This window comes from Colias philodice, chromosome 15 (assembly GCF_061535455.1).
Source record: "Colias philodice isolate Cphi_HAF_F1 chromosome 15, ilColPhil1 Martin Lab GWU primary, whole genome shotgun sequence".
Lineage (NCBI taxonomy): Eukaryota > Metazoa > Arthropoda > Insecta > Lepidoptera > Pieridae > Colias > Colias philodice.
In genome coordinates this window covers 1677551-1700740 of record NC_143100.1, presented here as the reverse complement: position 1 = coordinate 1700740, position 23190 = coordinate 1677551, and positions in this window count along the sequence as shown.

Below are 23190 nucleotides of genomic sequence, written 5' to 3'. Positions count from 1 at the left end.
CCTTCCCACTTAGATTTATTTCAGTTTAATCTAAACCTGCATTTATTTATTTTTTTATTCACAGATTTACCAGAATAGGGCGGTATTATCCGTTCGGTGACAGTGGCGCCCCCTGCATACATTGTCCGGATTTGAACGATCGTGACCCCACATACGACTATGAACTTTGCTTCTGTGGCTTTTCGCTTGGAACTCTTTGAAAAATGACGCTCACTTTCCAAACAGTATTTGAATACTGCAGGGTTTTATTCCGCGACAACTTTGGTTTCTATTCCCGATTGACAAAACAGGAACAAAATATATAACAATTTTAAGTGTTATACATTTATTTTAAAAATCAAATATATAGTAGTAAAAAAAAAACGTATTGAATATTCATTAGTTATTATTTATGAAGCATCGTTCGCCATAAAGGTAAAACTTTCTTCAAAGTATCAACCTTCTATATACCATAATAATTAATAGTTATCCGATATGCAAATCAAAATACATAATATTGGTTCAATATAAGAATTCAGATTTAATAACTTTCGGATTAATAGATATTATCAACGGCTTTTAAAAAATGTTTCTGGCAATTAATTAAATAATTTAAACTTGGAATCTTTTCGGTATAATTAACCACAGTGCAACCACTGCACGTATGCAATGGTTATGTTGATTATGTTGTAAATTATTATGTGTTAAACATTGTGTTTCTGTTACATACCAACGGATTTTAATATACCATGCTCAATGTATTTGTATCTACTTGAAAAAAAAAGAAACAAAAACATGATAATAATCTAATGTCTTAATGTTAGTCTAGGAATGATGTGATGACGCACTAATCTGGGGAACAGTCACGTTTCACCTGTTAAACGTGACTGTTCCCCAGATTAGTGCGTTCAACTATACGAAATCTTCAGCTATGTAATAACACTAAGCAAATCTGCTTTACCCAACACGCTGATAACTAGAATTGACGATAATTGGAAGCTATTCGACATTAGCATGCATATAAGTATTCTTAACCAGATAATGCTACTAACCGTTCGTGATCAGCAGACTAATCTCGGTACTCAATTTACAACGTCTTGATTGCCCTCAATCAGATCTAGGTCAAGCCATTCACTCCAATCAAGACTTCAGTCCATTACTGTTAACCAGTAGCTTTGGCTTGCGTTAACAATCAATCTTATAATCAAACACTATTAAGGAACAATGCAGCTTTGAGGTAACATCCATTTTACAAGCGGTAAATCTTTAGTTCTTATATTGGTTGCAATGGGGAGGTTAAAAACGTGTTCACCGACCTTTCTGATTGAAATCTGCGAATAAGTTTACTCTGTAACAGCGCGGGCATATGATTATTAAGGTTTCATATTTATTATCTGCAGCCTGGATTTTTTCAAAACTAAAAACATTTATTTCCTTTATACATTCAGACCTTCTTCCGCCAACAATAAGAAAGCTAAGAACACCATATTTATCATAATGTGTGGCATAAGCAGGGCTTAATAAGATATAAATTAACACTGGGGTAAATAAAGCGTCAAAAGAAAATACGTGTAACAGCAAATTGCATAAAGTCACGACATTTTACGCACAACCACTTTCCAACATACAAAGTATGTTTTCTTTATTACCAGAGTTTTTAATTCTTACAAAGTGGCCTTCTTCTCATATCAGCCACTATGAGGCAGGTGATTAGTCCGCCCGCAGCTTCGTTTGCACGCATTTCATGTTATGGCGTGACAGCATGACGTTTCCATCTACTATATATAAAAATGAATCGCAAAATGTGTTGGTAAGCGCATAACTCGAGAACGGCTGAACCGATTTCGATAATTCTTTTTTTATTATATTCCTTGAAGTACGAGGATGGTTCTTATGTAGAGAAAACGTAAACATGTACCACGGGCGAAGCCGGGGCGGACCGCTAGTCTACTATATAACTCACATAACGCTTCAAGGTCAAGTCTACCACTTTTCCATTTTCTTTGAAAGCATAGATCAGAAATATCAAAATTGGTTCTGTGTTTCTAGTTTGACAGAGTTATCTTCGCATTTATAATATTACTCACCCTGATTCCGTTAAAGATGAAATTTTTGTTTCTGTTTTCAGTTAGTCAGCAAGAAAGCTTAGATTAAAACAATTTTGAAATTCGTTCAGCCGTTCTGCATTTATAAGTGCAAATACAACTTTATTTTGCGTAGGCATACGTTATTTGCGTAGGCAGTCGTTGAAAGTATTATAAATGCACATAGCTTGGCTTATTGTTACTTACCTTCGGGTTGATCAAATGCTTCAATTAGAACCCGAAGGTAAGCATCAAATACGTGTAATACATACAAATACAAGTAGCCATAATGTATAATTTCGTAGACACGTTTAAAAACAAGAACATTTTATTCATAACAAAGTTTTATTAAAACTAAAACAAACAAAGAGGCAAACACAGGCCCGAAAAGACTAACCTAAATTTATGTTTCCGTGCTATTTAAAATTTAGGTCAAATAGCATTCGGTTCGTTTCACGGTAAGCATTTTAAACGGATATTGTTTAAATTTTAATTCACACAATCAGCAAATATATTATTATCAAATTTTGTGTTTGTGACAGAAATTTCCACGTAACTTACCTATTACCTAATTTTTCAAGTCCTGAATCACTTTCCATAGTACTGTTGAAGTATACCTAATACTAGCTGTGCTGTACGGTTTTACCCACATTACTCCGCTAATGTTGGTCTTAGCGTGATGATAATATAATATAGCCTATAGCCTTCCTCGATAAAAAACACATCTGTCACACAAAGACTATCGAACACAGAAATAATTTTTCAAATCGGACCAGTAGTTTCTGAGATTAGCGCGTTCAAACAAACAAACAAACTCTTCAGCTTTATAATATTAGTATAGATTAGCTTTTGGTTCCAATTATTTTGTTTCTAAGTTTATGGTTTAAGAAACCTGCTCGCTTTCATATTAGCTAAAATGCACTAACTTTTCTCCTTCATTTCTTTCCATATTCCAAATGCTCAATTTAATCCATATCTGGCAGACACTCATTCGCAAATGGCTCATTAAAGAATGATTACGTGAAGACTCATGACGGTGAAGTTAATCCTTAAAATATTAGTTGAGCGCAAAGTTTTGTATCACGAAGGAAAGTTTGTGAGTTAACTGGTACCGGTTGTTGACTTTCCTCTCGGATGTTTGTGCTGATCGTTGAGACTTGGAGTGGTGATAAATTATTATACTGTGTGCTTCTCACATCTACATATAGACTCTAATCTTCTGCTTAATTTTTACCTACCTCCTTTGGTTATATTGTTTTAACATATTCTGCTGGTAGCCTAGACGATCTTGTAAGTGATAAGGCTGCCTTTTGTGTTGTATGTTTTATGTTTTTATTGTACCTATTTTTGAATGAATGAAAACGCTTTATTGTACACCATTACAAACAGGAAAAAGACATACATATACAGAAGAGAGTCATGCACAAATGGCGGCCTTGTGGCTTTAGTAGCCATCTCTCCCAGGCAACCAACCACAAGATAGGTAAAAATATAAAATCTTGACAGAGGGACTTTTTGTTACGTAGAGTAGATAAAGGGTTTAAAATAAAATGAAATAACTAAGCTTGCTTGTATGGAGTTATATTTTATAGAACGTCTGGACGGGATATAAAAATTATTTTTATTGGTAGAGACATTATTCATACATTATTCCTAAAGGTATATTTCATACGTTATCCTCCGTGGTAAGCCTGACAAGCAGTTGCTGTTCGCATAACGTTAGGATATCATTTGTTGAGAAGAAGTTGATTGTTAATAAATTAATAATATTCTCCTTTTTGGAGATGTTATTTTATGAAGAAGACACAATACGCGTACGTTTTTTTTCTTGGGAAGTGTAGTCTCAATTTGAAATACGCTCTTAAATTCAAAAGCTATTTCCCTCAAAAAAATCAAAACTGTTTCCAGTCCAGCGATCTCATTTCGATAAGTTGACCCTTATCTGCTGTCAATGCGACACAATATTTGTGTTATAGATACAAAATAGAGAAGCCACACTACGAGCGGTTTGCCGAAGGAAATGTACGTCTATTGTGGGTCTCGGGTTTTCATATAATGAGGGATATCGTATTGAATCCTGAACAGGTCATTGTGAACATTCATATAAACGAACATTCATATTATACGTACGTTATCTGATATTCCGTTTGGCAAAAGGTTCACCTTTTCCGATGGAATTATTACGTCTAAATATAAATCAATCTCGTCTCTTATTCAGTCACGGGCCATGTTAATCTTATTTTCTTGTGGCAAAAAGTAATTGAATTAAATTGTTTTTACAGGTATTATTGATGTTGGCATTTTGATATAAAAATATCTGAATGGTATATTATTTTCTGTATGTTTTTATTTTTATATAGACTGCTATAATATTATTAGATGAGAATGTTCACCAAATAAATACATAACGCGCAAAAACCTACTTCAGGTATAAATTTCGCGGTAGGTACAACTTTCTTTCTTCACATCACAAAATACTACCACTACAGGATATTAAAATCATTGACAAGGTTATTTATAAATTATAAAAAGCTATCTCACAAAAAATACAAAAAAAACATATTCCCAACTTCAATAATTATTACCCCTCTTCCTGAATATTACTTCTTATACCCAACATCATTATTTGAACACAGTAAATTATTTTTTCTTCAAATACGTCATAATGATTAGTTTCAAAATATAATTTGTCACAGACACTCAATCGTTAATTATTCACCAGTGTAAATGTCAATTGCTTAAATGTCAAACATGGAGGAATCGATGGGAAAGTTCAGAGTTCAATTCGTTTAAAACCAATCCACCTTTGTTACTAGGACAAGTAGTACATGGTATTTTGAAAACTTTCTTTATGGTTCTGATATAGTTAAAATATAGGTATGAGGAAGGCTATAGGCTATAATATATCATCACGCTAAGACCAACAGGAGCGGAGCCACGCGGGTGAAACCGCGGAGCGCAGCTAGTCTTACATAATATCACAGATAATATAGTTCTGTCAAAATCATCCTATCCCACTAATATTATAAACGCGAAAGCTTGTAAGTATGCTTTTTACCCTGTCTCGTAAAATCTGCTCATTGGAATCGATATTATATTAAATTTGGTACATAAATAGATTTATAGTCTGAACTAGCACAAAATACCGTTTAAAAGGTCTTTGCACTAGCGTCTAGCATGCATTCATTAATTGATCGACCATTCAGCGTTTCTTAAAATATTCTCATTTCCCTACGCATTATATTCTATTACATAAAAGATCTGACAATTTTATTTCATCAATAATACGAAATGTTATTCAGATTATTGCCTGTAATAGGGGACAATGCTGGGGCTAATCAAAGTGGAAGAAAAACACGTTTGCTTATTTGATCCGAGCCTTTGTATAATATTACATACATGGAAAAACAGATAATATGTATAATATTATTTTTGTTATTTAAGTAATATTTGGTATTTGTTATTGTCGCTCATAGTTTTTACTTACCTACTAAATATATTAACCTATTGAAAAAGCTTATTTTACAAACTACGTATTTTGAATGTTTTGCTGATTAAATTATCCGTGAACAATTTTCTGGAAAAAATACTGGAGTGATATTTATCGCACATAATATTATTAAAATAAGTAAAATTCTATTTGTTTAGTATAATTTAATATAAAAATATATTAGTTACTTCTTGTACAATATTATTTGACTGTTCTTTTATGTTTCAAGCTTACTAAAAAGAAATAAAGAACACAAAGTAGGTAATTTATACATAACTGATAATTATTAACACCTATATTATGTTTATCGGATACTTGAAGTAATGATAAATAGCAATTCTTCCACTCCAGATACCTGCGTTATAAAAACATCTTTCTAATAAATATTAAAAAGGACATCACAGAAAATGATTACCGGGCTGACCTCATAAAAATGTAACAAATTGTGATCTTCTACTACAAAGGGGAGATAATTTGTTTCTTCCTTTGAGATTTTTACGTCACATTATAAATATATAGCAATTTTCTTTACTTACCTTTATACGGTTTCTGAATGCACACAAAAGGTTTAAGATGTACCTTTAAATTTGATTGTATAATTTCTAAATTAATTAAAAATTGGTCGTAAATAAGTCAATCGGCTCAAGAATCAATTAAATCATTTTATCAAATTTGATATAGGGGAGAAACACAATTGCTATGTATTGGTACTTGATAAAATTTTAATTAAATTAGCTGATGAATACATACAATTTTCAAATATTTGGGTGTGAGCCAATTAACTTTACAATACCTGCTGAATTTCTATTCAATTAAAAAAAGACGGGTTGCACTCCGGGAGTGCCGGCAGAAGTGAAAACTTGATTATTAACGTTGAGCATGTTTGATATTTTGGAATGGTATCCGTCTTACGCTTTTTCGATCAGGTCACGTGTCCTGACGCGAGTTTAAGATTTTATACCCATTACAGAAAAAGTGCTCAACGCCGCTAAAGAAGTTTTCACTTCAAAAAATAAACAATTTTGTGACTTGTAATTTAATTGAAACAAATTACATGTTTGAAATTTACACTCTTCACTATCACTACATAGTATAAAACAAAGTCGTTTTTCTGACCCTATGTCCCTTTGTACGCTTAAATCTTTAAAAGGACCCAACGGATTTTGATGCGTTTTTTTTTATAAGTAGATTGATTCAGGAGAAAGGTTTTAGTATATAATTTATAAGGTTTTAGACAATGCGGGCGATGCCGCGGGCGTTATGCTAGTTAAATATAAATACGTTCTTTCTCTACCACGGGTTAATGGGTTCTAATAAAAAATAATGGGTTCGATTATTCAGGGCTAGATGTAAGATTTGAAAAAATAAAACTACTTAGTACCTCCGATGTTTGAAAACCTTACAAAACCTAGCAGAACAGTATGAAAATAAAAACAACGCGAAACCAAAGAGGCTTCCACTAAAACAACAAGTCTCAAGTCGCTTTGAAGTCATAACGTCTTCAATCATTTGTTTGTATCAAACATTGGATTTGGCCGGTTGCCAAGACAGTGCCGGCTGTTAGCGAGTTAATTGTATGTTGCACATTAATTACTGCGGATCTGTATTATCATTATAGATGGATTGCTATGTTCATGAGGGCTATAATGCACGTGACGCAATCATAATGTACAATGCTATACTTTTAGCTATGGAGGAATCTAAAAAACTGGGAAATCTAGGCGATTTGTTTTATCAATTACTAGCTTTCCGCTTGCGGCTTCACTCGCTTTGTCTAAAACCTAATCTTATCTTTAAAAAAACGTATCAAAATATGTGGTGTAGTTTTAAAGAAGATTAAAGATGCACAGAGACAGCGGGAAGCAACTTTGTTTTATACTATGTAGTTATACTTTAAGAGCTTTTCATTTTCCCAGTTTCCGATATAGCCCAGTTGACATAACTGTCTTCTTAATAGTGCCTTTCTAAGAATCTTATTTATAGAGGATCCTTCTATTAATAAATACAGCAAGTATGGAAGAAATAAAATAGTGTGTTCCCTTGTGATGAAATGTCTCATTCTGTTGAACTACAAAGTTCTATTTATACTGGTAAACTTTTTAAACCTAATTTAATTTACATTATTTCTGTATGTAAATTCTAAACCTTAAGCTTTGATGGTTTTATTATTGTATTATCTGTCTACAAAACTATATCTGATAATCCCGCCTCTTAATCGAATTGTTTCTATTCTTTAAAAATCTTAAATCTAATACTCTCTTAAAAATACATCTGCCTTTGTCTGTCCTAGTGGTAACACTTTTGCTCCCAAACATTTACTTCTACATACGTGAAATTCCCCTTCAAACCAATACAAATCGCAATATTATTCCAACTGGAACACGCAGGCTATTAAGCCCAAATGAACGGGATCGCAATGTATCAGTTTTTCAGCCATGCAGGCAGTGCCGTGGCCGTATTTCGCACGTTATTGGCGATTAATATGTCCCCGACGACACTACAGCGACTAAACCTTTAAAGATGGGACATGCAGGCAATATAGGTGCCGGCGCGACTAATGTATGAGATTACTGCGACCTAGTGAACTCGTAATTTGAAATTTAAAATAGGTTTCGTTTATGAATCGTTTTGTTACATACGCATGCTAGGCTTACACTTTTTGCTGTGGTGCTCGATAAATATTATTTAACGACCTATGTTTTATTTTTTTGATATAGTTCAGATTTGCAGAAATCCGGTTACAGTTTAAGGCAAGGATACGTCTGTCCGACGACGTCGAAATTCTTAAAACTAAGCACTAGGATGATATAATATTATTGTGACATCTATATTCTTAAACATTATAGATACTTCTGATTATTCATACTTCTGATCATTTAACTTAATTATTATTATAAACCGGTAACTGATGAAAAGTTTAAAAGAAATCATAATGTCTAAAATAGATAGATACCTTATAGATATATCAATTTAAATGATTTACTAAAACCTATCAGTTCAGTAATATGTCTATAAATGTGAATATTTTATAATTTTTATAACATAAATCAGAATGCCATTTTTGTACAAAAATTTATAACAGTATAAAATTTTTCCGAGTATAAATTTTTGAGTGACGCTCGAACTAACTTTATTTACATTGTTGATAACTTATTTTAAGAACTATTTTGGAACAAAATTATTGTTGATTGTAAAATAAAACTGAACTAATTTTAAAGAATTTATTAAGTAAATATTTTGTTTAATTTTTATGACCTCAATAGTGCAATGGTTATTCATCTGATCTAAATGCTTCCATGACGGCACAGATCAAAAATTTCAATGTATAAAACATTATACAATCAAGTTTTATCTCATCTCTCACTTTGATATGTAATACAACATTAAAACACACAATACATTACACAATATATACTATATACAGTGTTGTGTTAAATATTGTTGTTTGCTCTTCAGGTTACATTTTGTTTGCAAAAAAATACTTCCCAAATGCATAGATGCATTCCCATCACACCCACAAACGGATATCACGTCCATTGATTCTCCAAATACATACTGAATCATAACTAAATAAAACTGGCCAAGTACGAGTCGGACTCGCGCACCCAGGGTTCCGTATAAAGTATAAACATGATTATTTACATGTTGAAACTGTAAATTTTCACACTTTTTCCTATATAAGTGCCTGTGATTTTTTGTTCAATTGTTTCTAGTACATATTGTAATGATACAACGTTGCCTTGTATCGAATTTCAAGATTCTGTGTTCACGGGAAGTGCCTAGTGCCTACCCTGTAGGTTTTGATTTCCTTGCGAAAATTTGCAGCATAACGATTGTATCTTCTGATTGCGTCGACCTATATGTTTGATTTTTTCACATCTTCGAGGGACGGTAAATTTAGGTTTAGGTTTAAAGACTTTATTACTCATAAAAACAATAGTTCACTTAAAATGAGTTACATGCTATATCTTATATATAAATTAAACTTATCTCTAGTTTAAGGCAATACTCATGCATTACAAATTTTACATATTTTTATACTTTATACAAAACAAGCTTCTACTTTTCTATTCTAAATTACAGTGTATATGATTTTTAAGTAATTTTTTGAATACATTAAGACTCTTACAATTTTTTAATTTTTTTGGCAGTCTATTGAACATCTGTGCTCCTTCAAAGAGTATAGTTTTTTTCCCATAGTTAGTTCGAGTTGAGATAGGTTGCAAATCATTTTGATTTCTCAAGTTATATTTTGTTGATTTTTTATGTATTTGTAAATTTGATTTTGTTGTATTTGTTGTTATTTTCTTGATAAGGATACATGTGGAATATGCGTAAATTTGTGAGAGTGTAAATAATTTTGTTTTTGAGTATAGTGTTTTTGTAGAAGTAAGGTAATGATAATTAAAAAGAGTTTTTATAATTTTGTTCTGAGTTCTTTGTAGTGAAATTAAATTTGTTTTGGAGGCTGACCCCCATATCTCAATTAAATAATCTAGATGAGGCTTTACTAAAGAATTATAGATCATTAAACGTTCTTTTTTTGGAATACACTGTGTTACTCTATGGAGTGATCTTAGTAGTGATGTTAGTTTACTTTTGATATGGTTAATATGTACCGTCCAAGTGAGCTTATCATCTAACCACAGCCCTAGGTATTTTTCACAGTTTGAGTATTGGATGATTTCTTTATCTATAGTAAGAATTGGGGTAGTGTTTGGAAGGGGTTTATTCTTTGCAGCAAATGTCATGAATGAAGTTTTTTTAGTATTGATTGTGAGAAGATTGTATTTAAGCCATGTAGAAAGTAATTCTAAATCTTTTTGAGCTAACGATGTAATGTTATTTAGGGATTTATCGAAGTAAAAGAGACACGTGTCGTCTGCATATAGTGTCAAGTATCCTTTAAGGCCAATTTTATCGATGTCATTTATGTAAATCAAAAAAAGCAAGGGGCTCAAAATCGAGCCTTGAGGACAGCCATATGTTAAGTTTTTAACTGAGCTTGTGTACTTATCAATTTTGACGACTTGTCTTCTGTTATCTAAAAATGATTTAAACATTTTGTGGGCATTGCCAATCACCCCTAGGTTTTCTAACTTTTTAAGGAGCTTTTCGTGGCTGACGGTGTCAAAAGCTTTTTTTAAGTCAATGAAAATGCCTAATCCGAAATTCTTTTGGTCTATTTGAGTTTTAATTTTTGTTATTAAATCTATGGTGGCAGTAAGAGTACTCGATTTTGGACGAAAGCCGTACTGTTGATCGATTAATATATTTTTTTCGGTTAAGTATTGATTGAGTCGATTATGCAGTATTTTTTCAAATATTTTTGAAATAACGGGTAGAACTGATACCGGCCTATAGTTACTTGGGTCAGTTCTACTTCCAGATTTGAAAATAGGACTGACTCTAGCCACTTTTAGAGAATCTGGAAATACACCAAAGGTCAAACATTTATTAATACAATGAGTTAAGCGATCAGCAATAGAGCTCTTTAAGCATTTGATGGCTTTTGTGCTTATACCGTCCAGTCCAGTGCTAGTGTTATTATTTAAGCTATCGATTATTTTTATTATTTCAAGTGTTGTGCATGGTTTTAGTACTTCTAGTTTGTCCTCACGTGAAAGTTGTGTACAATAAAGTGTAGTGTCAGCATTCGTATGGTATCTGCTTGGTATTTTGTTTGCTAATTCTGTGCCTATTGCGGAAAAATAAGAATTAAATAACTCACATATAGAATCGCCATCCGTTATTAAATTGGAACCCGATAACAGCTTTGGAGGAGCACTCGGTTCTTTAATTTTATTTAAAGCTAAGTTGTTTATTAATTCCCACATTTTCTTCGGTTGATTGGAGTTCTTTTGAAATAAATTTAGATAATAGGTCTCTTTCTTCGTCTTTATAAGGTCCTTAGTTTTTTCACGTTGCTTTAAAAAATTTTCATTTAAGTTATAATCAGTTGGTTGAGATTTAGTTTGTTGCCATAATTGATTCCGTAAATTAATTGATTCTATTATTTCGCGGCTAATCCAATCTTTTTGTGGTAAATTCAAAATTTTTGTTTTGTCTATTTTGTTATCTTTTATTTGTTCTTTTATAAAATTCTCGAGGTAGCAATAGTCATTGTCTTCATTACAATAGGTCGCTAATGACGCACTCTTGCATAAATTTTCATAGTCGAGGGCCTTATATTGTATCTTTTTGGGTTTGGGTGGCGTTAGGGATCCTATTTCGATGTAGATTTGTTTATGATCTGATAAACTCGATTCTATTATGGATATGTTAAATGAGTGATTGTTTATGTTTGTACATATATGGTCCAGAATGGTTTTAGAAGTGCTGGTTTCTCTCGTGCAATATAATTTGTTAATTTTATTCAAAATCTCGTATCCATTTTCTTTGATTTCGTGTAAATATTTTGTGGAACTTGTATCTGTGGTAAGCAAATCTATATTAAAATCCCCGAGTACTATTGCTCTTTTTCTGCTCTCGAGTTGTGAAGAATATATCTCCAAAAAATTATTTATACTTGTATCTCCAGGTTTGTATATAGCTCCAATGTTTAGTGATAGTTTTTGTAAATATATCCATAGATAGTGGTTCCCGTCTTTGTATAAATCTTCCGTTATTTCAAATTTTATGTTGTTGTGAATATATATTGATACACCCCCTCCTCTACAATTGGGTCTATAGTTATAAATATGCGTATAGTTTGGTAGTTCGTACAGTTTAGCATCGGTTTCCGACGTAATCCAGGTCTCGGTGAAAATAAGTAAATGTGTTGTCATTGCTATTGATTTTATTATGCATTTTATTTCATCCAATTTTCCAGCTTTTCGAATACTACGTAAATTTGCATAAAATAATCTTAGTGAGGAGGAGTGTAGCGGAATATCTTCGTATTTATTTATTAATTGGTGATTGATTTTATCGGTATGGTTTTCGCTTTGTAATGATTTTATGTTTAGTTTTTTTGGTTGATTTTGTTAACGACAATTGTAGGTTTACCTTTTATATATTTTATGGTGAGATCGGCTTCACCGTTTTCTTTGCGTCGATTCAACTCAACTTTTAGCGATTGTAAGAAACGTTTTTGCGCAGGAGTTTGATCTGAGTAGATACGAATACCAGCGGGTACGTGATCTTTATTCCGAAGCAGGTTTTTTGGCGTACTTGTATCATTAAAACATAATTTGATTGGCCTATTCCTATTTATATATATTATATTTCCCCACTCTAAAACAATTAATCGGCTTGGGGCAGTCTTTATATAACGATATTATAAGCTTTAAAGTTTCTTCATTATCATAGGTACGTCTTGAGTCAGGATTTCTGTCAATCTTTTCCGGTATTCCAGTGACAATAAGGTTTTTTTCGCGATTATATCGGTCTTTGAGTTCAAGAATAACGGATTCCTCTTGTATTACGGGCTGCATATAATTTTCGATGGTTGTTATATTTTTTAATTGAATTATTTCCCTTTCAAGACTATTAATTTTCTCTTGGTTCGATGCGTAGTTAGACTCGATAGTTTTAATTTTCGATGTAATTAATTCGAACTGTTGTGTTAGATTCTCAGCAGTGGATTTGACAGTTTTAATTTCGTTTTTAATTTCCGATATTTCATCACGTACAAATTTAAAATTTTCGTTTTGTGTTTTACTAAAATCCTCTAAGAACTTCATCATATCCGAGCGCAGGCTCGCGAAATCCTTTTTGTAATCGATTTCATCTGACCGCTCCTTTCGTTTTCTAAAGCAAACATTTGTATGATAGTCACTTTTTTCGATGAAGGTAGATAGATTAGGTTCCGATCCACTAGTCGTTTCGCTCCCACATATTGAGATGTTACGAGGCGGCGTTCTCTGCAGACTCATGATGTAGCGTACGTCACAGCGCAAACTCTCCGCACGGGTGTAACAAGGAAAAAAATAGCAACTGCTCTTGTTCCGCGGAAGGTGCGCGGGGGCACGTACGGCGGTCCGCAGCACTGGCACAGTAGAAGCACAGTGTCTCAAGTAATTTAAGTGTTTATGTAATTTGTATTGAAGGATGTTCCGATAAGGATCACTTTAAGTTGTCACTGTTTTTAAAAATTTATGAATATTTGTATGCAAATTTGCTAACACGTCTGCTTTCAACAGGCACTAGAGAACAAATTTAAGTATTCAATGTCAATTTCAGCTTGATATTTCCACTCGTTCCTGAGAAAAAGGGTCTTGAACGATAGACAGATAGAGAGACAGACAGACGGACAACAAAGTGATCCTATAAGGATTCTGTTCCTTCGTTTTTAGGATGGGAACCCTAAAAACATAACTACTCCAGTTTTAACATTCCATGCACGTCGTATTGCGGTCATTTAGCACCGGAAACAACCCATACATGAATGTTTGCAAATTGTTTTGGATTTATACTTCCTCCTTTGTATGTTAGTTGTTTAGAAATTTTACCACAATTATCGAAATATTTACATTATACTGTCGTAGCTGCGTATTATTTCTACGATCTTTTCACACTAATTTATTTTCTACCAATTTAAATATAATTATAATATATTTACCCTCTCTTGGTCACCTTTCTTTATTTTTCCCTCGATAAGGCCCCATTTTTATCATTCATAGGAGAAGAAATTGGGGGATGAGCTGAAATAAAAATACTCTGCGCATTTATGTAAAGTACAGTAGCACCTCGTTAAGTCGAACCTCGATAAGTCAAAAACCTCCAAATCTCGAAAAAATGTCTTGTTCCCCTTCCCTTCAAACCCGAAAACCTCCGTTACTTGAAATATTGACCCTCTGTTAGTCGAAATTATCACCGAGTCCCTCCAAGCCATTTTGGTACATATTTTCACTCTATAACTCGAAAAATTAAATTTGACCTCTGTATCTCAAACATAGCAACGTTTTATTTTACAACCTTTATAACTTGATCATTTGGAATTTATTACCTCTATTGTTCGAACAAAAATAAGTTACCTACCGACTTTAACAACTTGCCGACAGTGCAAGTACACTATTGTTTCTTAGAAAACATTTTAGGAGTATACGATACCTAATAAATTTATGACTCACGTAAACACGTGTTTGCATTAAGTATCTGATGACGAAATTATCGATTCAATAGCTCAGAAAACCGATACTAATGATAAAGATGACATAGAAGACGTGAATAGTAGTACATGCGCTCCATAGGTTTCCATCAAAGAGGCAAGAACCGCATTGAATACCTTACGGAATTTTATAGAGCAAACCAGTATCTCTGAAGAAGAAGAATTTTCTGCTCTTTATAGATTAGACAATGCTAGAGAACAACCAAATTATCTAAAGCAAAAAAAAAATGATTTGAAATAATGTTGATTTGTAATAAATAAAAACATGTTTGTCACCTCTGCAAGTTGAATTTTAATGTACTTTACCTCTCTAACTCAAAATTTATAAGAATAAACCTCAAACTCTTTATGTCGAATCAAAATCCGCCTAAGTCGAAATCCTCCATAAGTTGAAAACTCTATTACTCGAATTTTTTGGCGTCTCCCTTGATATTCGACTTATAGAGGTGCTACTGTACATTTTACCAGACCAACAGAATACTGTAGGAAATGATCATTCGTAATGCATCTATAACGTCACTGAAGATACCATGGCTCATTCCTGTTGACCAAGACAAAACAAAAGCTTCTATAAAAAAATTACCGGCTTCAAGGTTAGCTGAACATTCAAGGAGATGATTCAGTAGTGACGTGACATGATAGTGGGCAAATATTTTCGTATCGCGTTTGCAAATACTTCGACTCGCGATACTTCTACACATTTTGCTGCCACATCTAATGATGAATCAATAATATTTATATATGCAAGGATATCTTCTATAAGTTCACTACAAATATGTGTGCATTGTAAAATTGTGTTTGCCCACATTACATCTTAAACGCAGTTTCTTGCCAATTCTTGAGATTTCTTTTGGAACAAATATATGCTATAAAACTTCATAATGTCCCTTAATACTTTTCCGTGTCGCATTATAAATACACGCAATACTTTTCATAATATGTCTGACGACTGTTTACAATAAAGTCGATACGTTTGTAGCCATTCGAAAATTCTTGTTTATTACGAGCTTTTATTTCACAGATATAAGCCGTTATAAATGTACCGATTTGGAAAATATTATGCGTCGCCACGCGCAGCTTGATCCGTTTAATGAATGCTCACGCAGCGAGGAGGTTACAAAAATTAATGGCCGACCTTTATTAATTTGATATACAAAATATGTGTCGTATTAATGCGGAGCGAATGGTGAAGAATAGTATATTACGCATGATATGTAGATGTAGAAGCATTTTTTTTTTCAATTCTACAATGCATTTTTATCTTAATTGGATACAATAATTCGCTTAAATGTACGTTGCTGAACATTTTTTTTGTATATTTTTTGCATTTTTTATGTTATAATTGAGTCTTTACGTGGCATAAATAATATGCGAAGCTTAGGTAGATATTGAATAAAACCGTTGTTTTAACTATGAAGTTCATTATGTCGCTTGTAGGTACTAAAACATAATTTGTATTATCTTCTGCACTTCAGCCTAACAATGTTCAATTTAAAAGTTTTAATTGTAATTTAGCGAAAAGGGACAGACCTAAAATTGGCTTTATTTTTAAAATTCGTTACGTATGCGATATAAAATTCGTAATAAACCCGAGATATGTTCTCCATTATTGACGAGTGTGTGACTTTTGGGAAATATCGCTATCCAGGGGCGGCCGTAAAAATTCAGTATCGTAATTCATTTGTCCGTTTAATTTCCACCATAATTTTGCGGTATTCATTAGGGAGGTTTCTGTTTGAGTATCAGAAAAAACCGTATTATATATTGCAGGAGAATATATTATATATTATATATAGATAATAGCCATACATATTGTATGTATGGCTCGCACGATAACGACCAAGCTTGTAACAGAATCATATAAAAACAGCCTATCAAAAGATTTTCACAGTAAATCTTTATAATATGCTTGAATTGAAAGATATTTTTTGTGTTGGGTATTTCATGTGTTAAAGAACACGTCATGCTAAATTACATTAAATTAAAATACACATATTGTCTAAATATCTTTGATCCCTTGCAGAACTAAAAAGGAATGTTAAAATTGTTGCCTGCAAACACAATCCACATTTCATATACCTTCAAGTATACATGACTAGAGTCTAGAACTACATAAATTGGTAGCGTTACATCCCTGCCGATAAATCTCCAGTATAATGCGGCAAAAACAAAAATCCTCACCATAATAAGCAACGATATAGTAAACATACATAAAGTGAACACCTAAATTTGTCACACGTATCGTGCGAACGTGGGTGTCATTAAAGCTGGATTATCCATCGGCTTCCTATCAAGTTTCAATGCATCGATCGTATTTAGATTAATTGGGTTTCATGGTGTTCCACAAGTAGAGCGAACTAGCGCTTTGAGCTGTTTTGACGTGACAACGTCTTAAATTAGGTTGCGACTGGGAGTCACTTATGAAAAAGTGTAACGCTCGGTAACGTTACGATGAGTCACCGAACGAGAGAGAGGCCCGCCGAATGCCTTGCGTCTCTCTCCCACTCAACTATGATCGAGAAAAAGACGTTGTCACGTAAAATCTTCGCCCGTAAAACCGACTTTACAGGCAACCATTTTTTTCAACTGAAATATAGGGAAACAGGTAACGATTTCTGCGTGATGAAAATAATTGTGGATATTTTTTGTACCAACCTTTAACAAAATAAAACACAGTATTTTAATAGATAAGAAATATATTAGTTCAACTAGACTTCTTTTAGTGTTGTGGCATCAAGAAATTTAGCACCACGGGATATGAGATATTTTTATACATCGCCTTTAAAATGTTTTTTTGGAAAAGTCCCAAATCAATCGGTTAAGTCTTTCAGAGAAAGAAAATTTATTGGCAAAAAATATTCTGGTGTGTACAACATTTCAATCCGATGTTTTGTGTTGTGAATATCTCTTAATATTATTTATTTTTTGATGTAAAAGTTTATTGAAACTACTTTTACTTTATTTCATGAAATTGTTTGTAAAATGATTCCCATTGAGGTTTTACTTAAGTATGTATTTAATACGCGCGTTTAACTTGATGGGCTTCTATTGTATATCAAATTACATTACATAATCATGATTTATACGGAATAATCGAATTAAAATGATGGGAACTTTTAAATGGTTTAATTTTCTTAATCTAACTTAAATTATAGGTGAATATTTCGCCTTTCGCCGGCTTTGTAGAGAACTTAACCAATTATATACCTTCCTCTAGAATTACTCTATCTGTTAAAAATAACCCATCAAAATTTTTTGTGAAATTTTAAATATCTAAGCATTTTTACAAAATATTTTCTCAACTCTATAACTACATTAAGCTATACCATGCAATCTCAAAATGTATTTTAACAAAATTCCCAATCACTTTCTGGAAAAATCTCTAACAATTGCGTAAGTAGATTCTGCGTCACAATTTATTCAATTATATGTCGTAAAGTGGAGTATCCTAGACTTTCATTATCGGTAATGGAATCGCGGCGCTTGCAAAGAATTTGTTTCAAAACTATCGGAGTCATTTGTCTTCGTTCCAACTCAGTAAGCAAATTATTAGTTTTAACTTTCCAATCGAAAGATGCAGTCGTTGCTTTGCTATTTTTCGTATAGCGTGTTGAGATTTTTTTGTTGGAGCGAGTTTTGTTTGTTCTACGTGATATTTAAAATTTAGCAAAGTGATATTTCATTTTATTCGTCATAAAGGAAGTTGTTTGGAAAGGTAAAACTTTTATAAAAGCCTGTAAAGCCTGGTAGGTATGTGAATCATATTTAAATGTGTAGATATATATATTTATATCACAGAGATTTTTGTTATGGTATTAAATAAAAAAATTACATGATTTTTATACGAAGATTTTATAGTTAATCTAATAAGCGACACTTGCACACTTTTTACAAAAACAGTGTTTAAATGATCATTTATTCCTGTATTTTCTTGAAATAACAATCTTATAATAATGTTATATTTATGAAAAATTTCATATAAAATTGTAACGCATTTACAATTTTCCTGTACCTACTTAAATAATAATTATAGTTATAAAGTTCCTAAATTTCGAAGAATTCGACTCTTAGTCCGGGATACATCGCCCATTTTTGCAAGTGATTACTATCAAGCTAATTTTTCGTGAGTAGCTTTATTTTGATGAGATGCCCAATAATTTCATGTACGAAACTCTCGATTGTGGTAGCTTACAGAGGTAACAAGGATAAAAATTTTTGATTTGACGGTTCTCAAATATTTATTACGCAATTTGTAGGACAATATGTCTGTTGAATTATATAAGTATTAAATAAGTGAAAATAAAAAAATCAGCTGGTTAGTAATCATTTATGATGACTTCGTTATCGATACACATCGGAAAGGGGGACTCTTTGATCAAACCATAGATTTTGTAGGACAAATATTTTTTCGAATAATTTAGATAATTATCTTGAGATTGAACAAAAAAAAACATTCAGTTAGTAATTAATATTTGAGAACCATCAAATCAAAATATTTTATCCTTGTTTCCTCTGGTAGCTACCACAATCGAGAGTTTTGTACATGAAATTATTGGGCATCTCATCAAAATAAAGCTACTCACGAAAAATTAGCTTGATAGTAATCACTTGCAAAAATGGGCGATGTATCCCGGACTATCTATTTTTAGTCACAAACAGTTAATTTCAGTCGATATTAGAAAGAGGTGGGTATAACGAGCAGACAGGAGGCTGCCAGAGAAAATTAAATGGCGAACGAGTAATAATAAAAATGAGTATTTGGTGGACAATGGCCGATGTCAATTTTCCTGCTCACAAAATAGTCTAAGAGCTTGTCACCTTTTTATATTTAAGTACGGGAATAAAGTAAAATAAACACGAACGTAGAGCAAAGTGATTTAGGGTTATATCGGTCTTATGTAGTATTCGGAAGTAATAATAATACAACAATAGATATTGGATTATCTTCTCATTAATAAGGATAATTTCCAATACGTATCAAACCTATACGATTTCAATCACAATCATCTAACATCATCATTAAGGTTTTGCTAAATTTAAATTTAAAAAATTTCTTGTATCAGGTGCAACTTTTAAAAGCCTACACTTTCGAGCTCTCTTGAATGCAATGTATATCTATTCATTTTAACGAAAAAAATATTTATTGAAGAATTTTCTTTGGTGTTATAAATATCCGAATAAATTAAAGACATTTAATATAGTCGTATATAGATAAATATAACAGCTCTTAGACTATATGACGTTGTCCATTTTCGCTGTAATAACGGACGTGTCCAAATGAAGGTCGGGTGACAATTATCAAAAACCTTTCATGTTAGCAACCTTTGTTGATAATACGGTTTTACTGTTATACGCTATGCGAAGTTACAGTCTGTAGCAACCTACCTACAAAGCGATTTTTTTTATATATTGAACATTTCAGTTGCCGAAATAATATATATAATATCATCAATAGTAATTACCACATATAAAATAGAATAAAAATGTGTTGAAAAAATAAATAAAGCGTGTCTTACGGTTAGGCAACAGAATCAGTGAAAGAACTGATAAAATAAACTATTGGGCTTTCCTTCTGTAAATCCAAAATTTGCAAACTGAATATGAGTAAAAACTGAAAAAAAAAATATGACGCGTAAGCAAACATTATTTCTATTATGAAGAGCGTTTCCGTGGAATCATTGTATCGTTATATAAAAATCTTAAGTCGTATTACAACCGCAAGTACTTTACGAAATTCCAGCAAACTCTGCCCTAACATAGGTATTAACAGTCGATAATGATAAGTTATCACATATCTATAATTATTGGGTAATTATCTTAATCTATACATCTCAGTAAAGTGGATCTACGAGGGTTAGTCACGAGTGGTGAAGTAGCTGCGGAAGTGGGCGGTGTGCTTGGAAAACTAGGGCTTATGTTATGGGCGATAGCGTTTATAATTGTGTGCTATGTTTTTTAATTTCATTTTTTTCATTTGACGTGTGTGCTTCTGTAAGTATGTGTGTATATGTGTGGTATAGTAGCTCGGAACATGATGATGATCTCGCTTATGGAAATCCTTCTTTATTTCTAGTTAAAATTGTAGTAGCTAGTTCTATCTGAGATCATTCAGCGTATTACAATAGCAACTTGTTTTTCATAAATATTCAAGGAACGAATATATTGCCCTCCGATTTTTTAAATAGAGCAATATTTAAAGTGTTTCATTTTTAGAACTCTACCTTCGTAAAGTTAATCAAACAAATACAATTCAAAATCAAACAAATACAATCTCGGTATTTATCGACATCGTAAATTAATCATTTTATTATATTATTTTTTTAAACTAACCCTATTAATTAATATTGTACAGCTATGTTATACGAAAACCCGCTTCCGCCTATAACTCAAACTTGCCAACGCATGAGTCACGCAACATCAAGCTTTTTCATACTCAACGTTTATTTAATAATAAATTATTCATTCCTAACATTGTTGAGTAAAATACAAAACACATTTCGTAAATCTCACGCCTTATAATTTTTAAGAAATACACCTAATATGTAATAAAAGAACTCGAAATGCGGAGCAATTTATCGCTAAGGTTTCTTAAGATAATTTACACGCGCTTTATAAAATATATCTCTTATTATATGTGAATGAATGAATTGATGATATATGCGCGTAATATGAATAATATTTCTGTTCTTAGCTGCCTTCACACACGTGTAACCTAGATAAAAAGCCGTAGTGCTAATCTAGCTATCTATGTCTGTACCACATTCTTACATATCCGATTTGAATAGATCCTAATCCCGTCTTTCTCACTTTTCTTCTTTCATGTTTATAAAAGTAGCGAAACAAAATATACTGATCAACTACGGTACTTGGATATGTAATGTTAGTAATGTTAGTGTGGGTAATGTGTAATAAAAAAAACTATTAATTATAATAAAGTTTAAGTTAGGTTAAAATAAATATTAAGCATAAACTAACTTTAAAATAGGTTAAAAGAAAAATGCACAAATCTTATAAATCGAGTCTCTTCTTAACACATTAAAATCTAAAGGCAAAAATAAAACAGGGTGTAAATTTTGAACCAAGTACGCAATAAGAAAGACAATTCAAGATCAAATTAATACTCTATATCAGTATCAAGTACATATGAAGCACTTGAATCTCAACATTACCTAGACAAGCCTTGTAATACTAAATTACCGTAACAAGATTTACTAACTAAATATTGAAGAAGGTCAGCCTAAACACTTAACCTACTTTTAAACTGTACCCTATCATGCAATTTTGAACGTAAATAATATAGCGTGGGCTTTTAATTACTCATTAATTACATGTACCTTTAGAACTTTATGTCAAATAGTAGTTTTTAACATGATAATTTATTTTATAATTAAATTAATTATTTCTTGCTGTTTCATTTGTTTGTAATTTTGAGTTCTGAATTAAAGACCTTTCATGTTATTTCTTAGGAATCTGGCATGCCTTGCGTGTCATTCAGAATGTATACAAAATAAGAATAGTATCTAAAAAGTAGAGCACAAGTTTTGGGTTCGATTCCTAGTGTAGAAAGGCTTTTCACCCACTAGGCCATAAATAAAATTAATCAGTAAAACAGAAATTACATGTCTGCGTCTTTTCCCAATGGGACTTCAATTTATATCCAATATTCATCTTGACTACTACTGGCAAAGAATATGAACATATTGTATGCGTTCAAATAAATTGCATTACTCATCATTCCGATATTCCATCAAGTCTGATGACGATAGGCCCGATACGATAAAATGAAATCTATAAGAACACCAAATTTATATTATGCTATCTGAGAAACGTTGCTTCTATCAAGTATTTGTGATATATTTTAGTTATTTTCTTATATGATTTCTTGAATTATATTATGTAGAGTTTGTGAAAATGTTAAAAAAATAAATACAATTTAAAATAATATTCAGGCTACGATAAATTTTATTACATTCTACACATTTTAAGTCACTGCTTATCCTTAAACTCCATGCTTGTCATCTTGCTTTAATTTATGTGATACTAGCTTTCCGCCCGCGGCTTCGCCCGCTTTATCTAAAACATAATAAATTATATACTAAAACCTTCCTCTTGAATCACTCTATCTATTAAAAAAATCCGCATCAAAATACTTTGCGTAGTTTTAAAGATTTAAGCATACAAAGGGACATAGGGAAATAGGGACAGAAAAAGCGACTGTTTTATACTATGTAGTGATAGTGATTGTCTTAAAAAAAGCAAACAGAACGTCCATTTTAGGTATATTTATTCCGATTTAAAGCGATATTTTAAATTAATTTCACTTTATCACTCTTTAGTTATCATTTCTTTAAATCTGTAAAAATATTACCTTACATTGTAAATAATTCAACAGATTCAAAATAAATTCAAAATCTTACTGGCCACGAATAAAACCATAAAAGAAAACAAGGAATCGCGTTCGAATTTCAAATAAAATAGAATAAACAAGCCGATTGGCGCGGAAACACGAAAGTCACACATTTTCC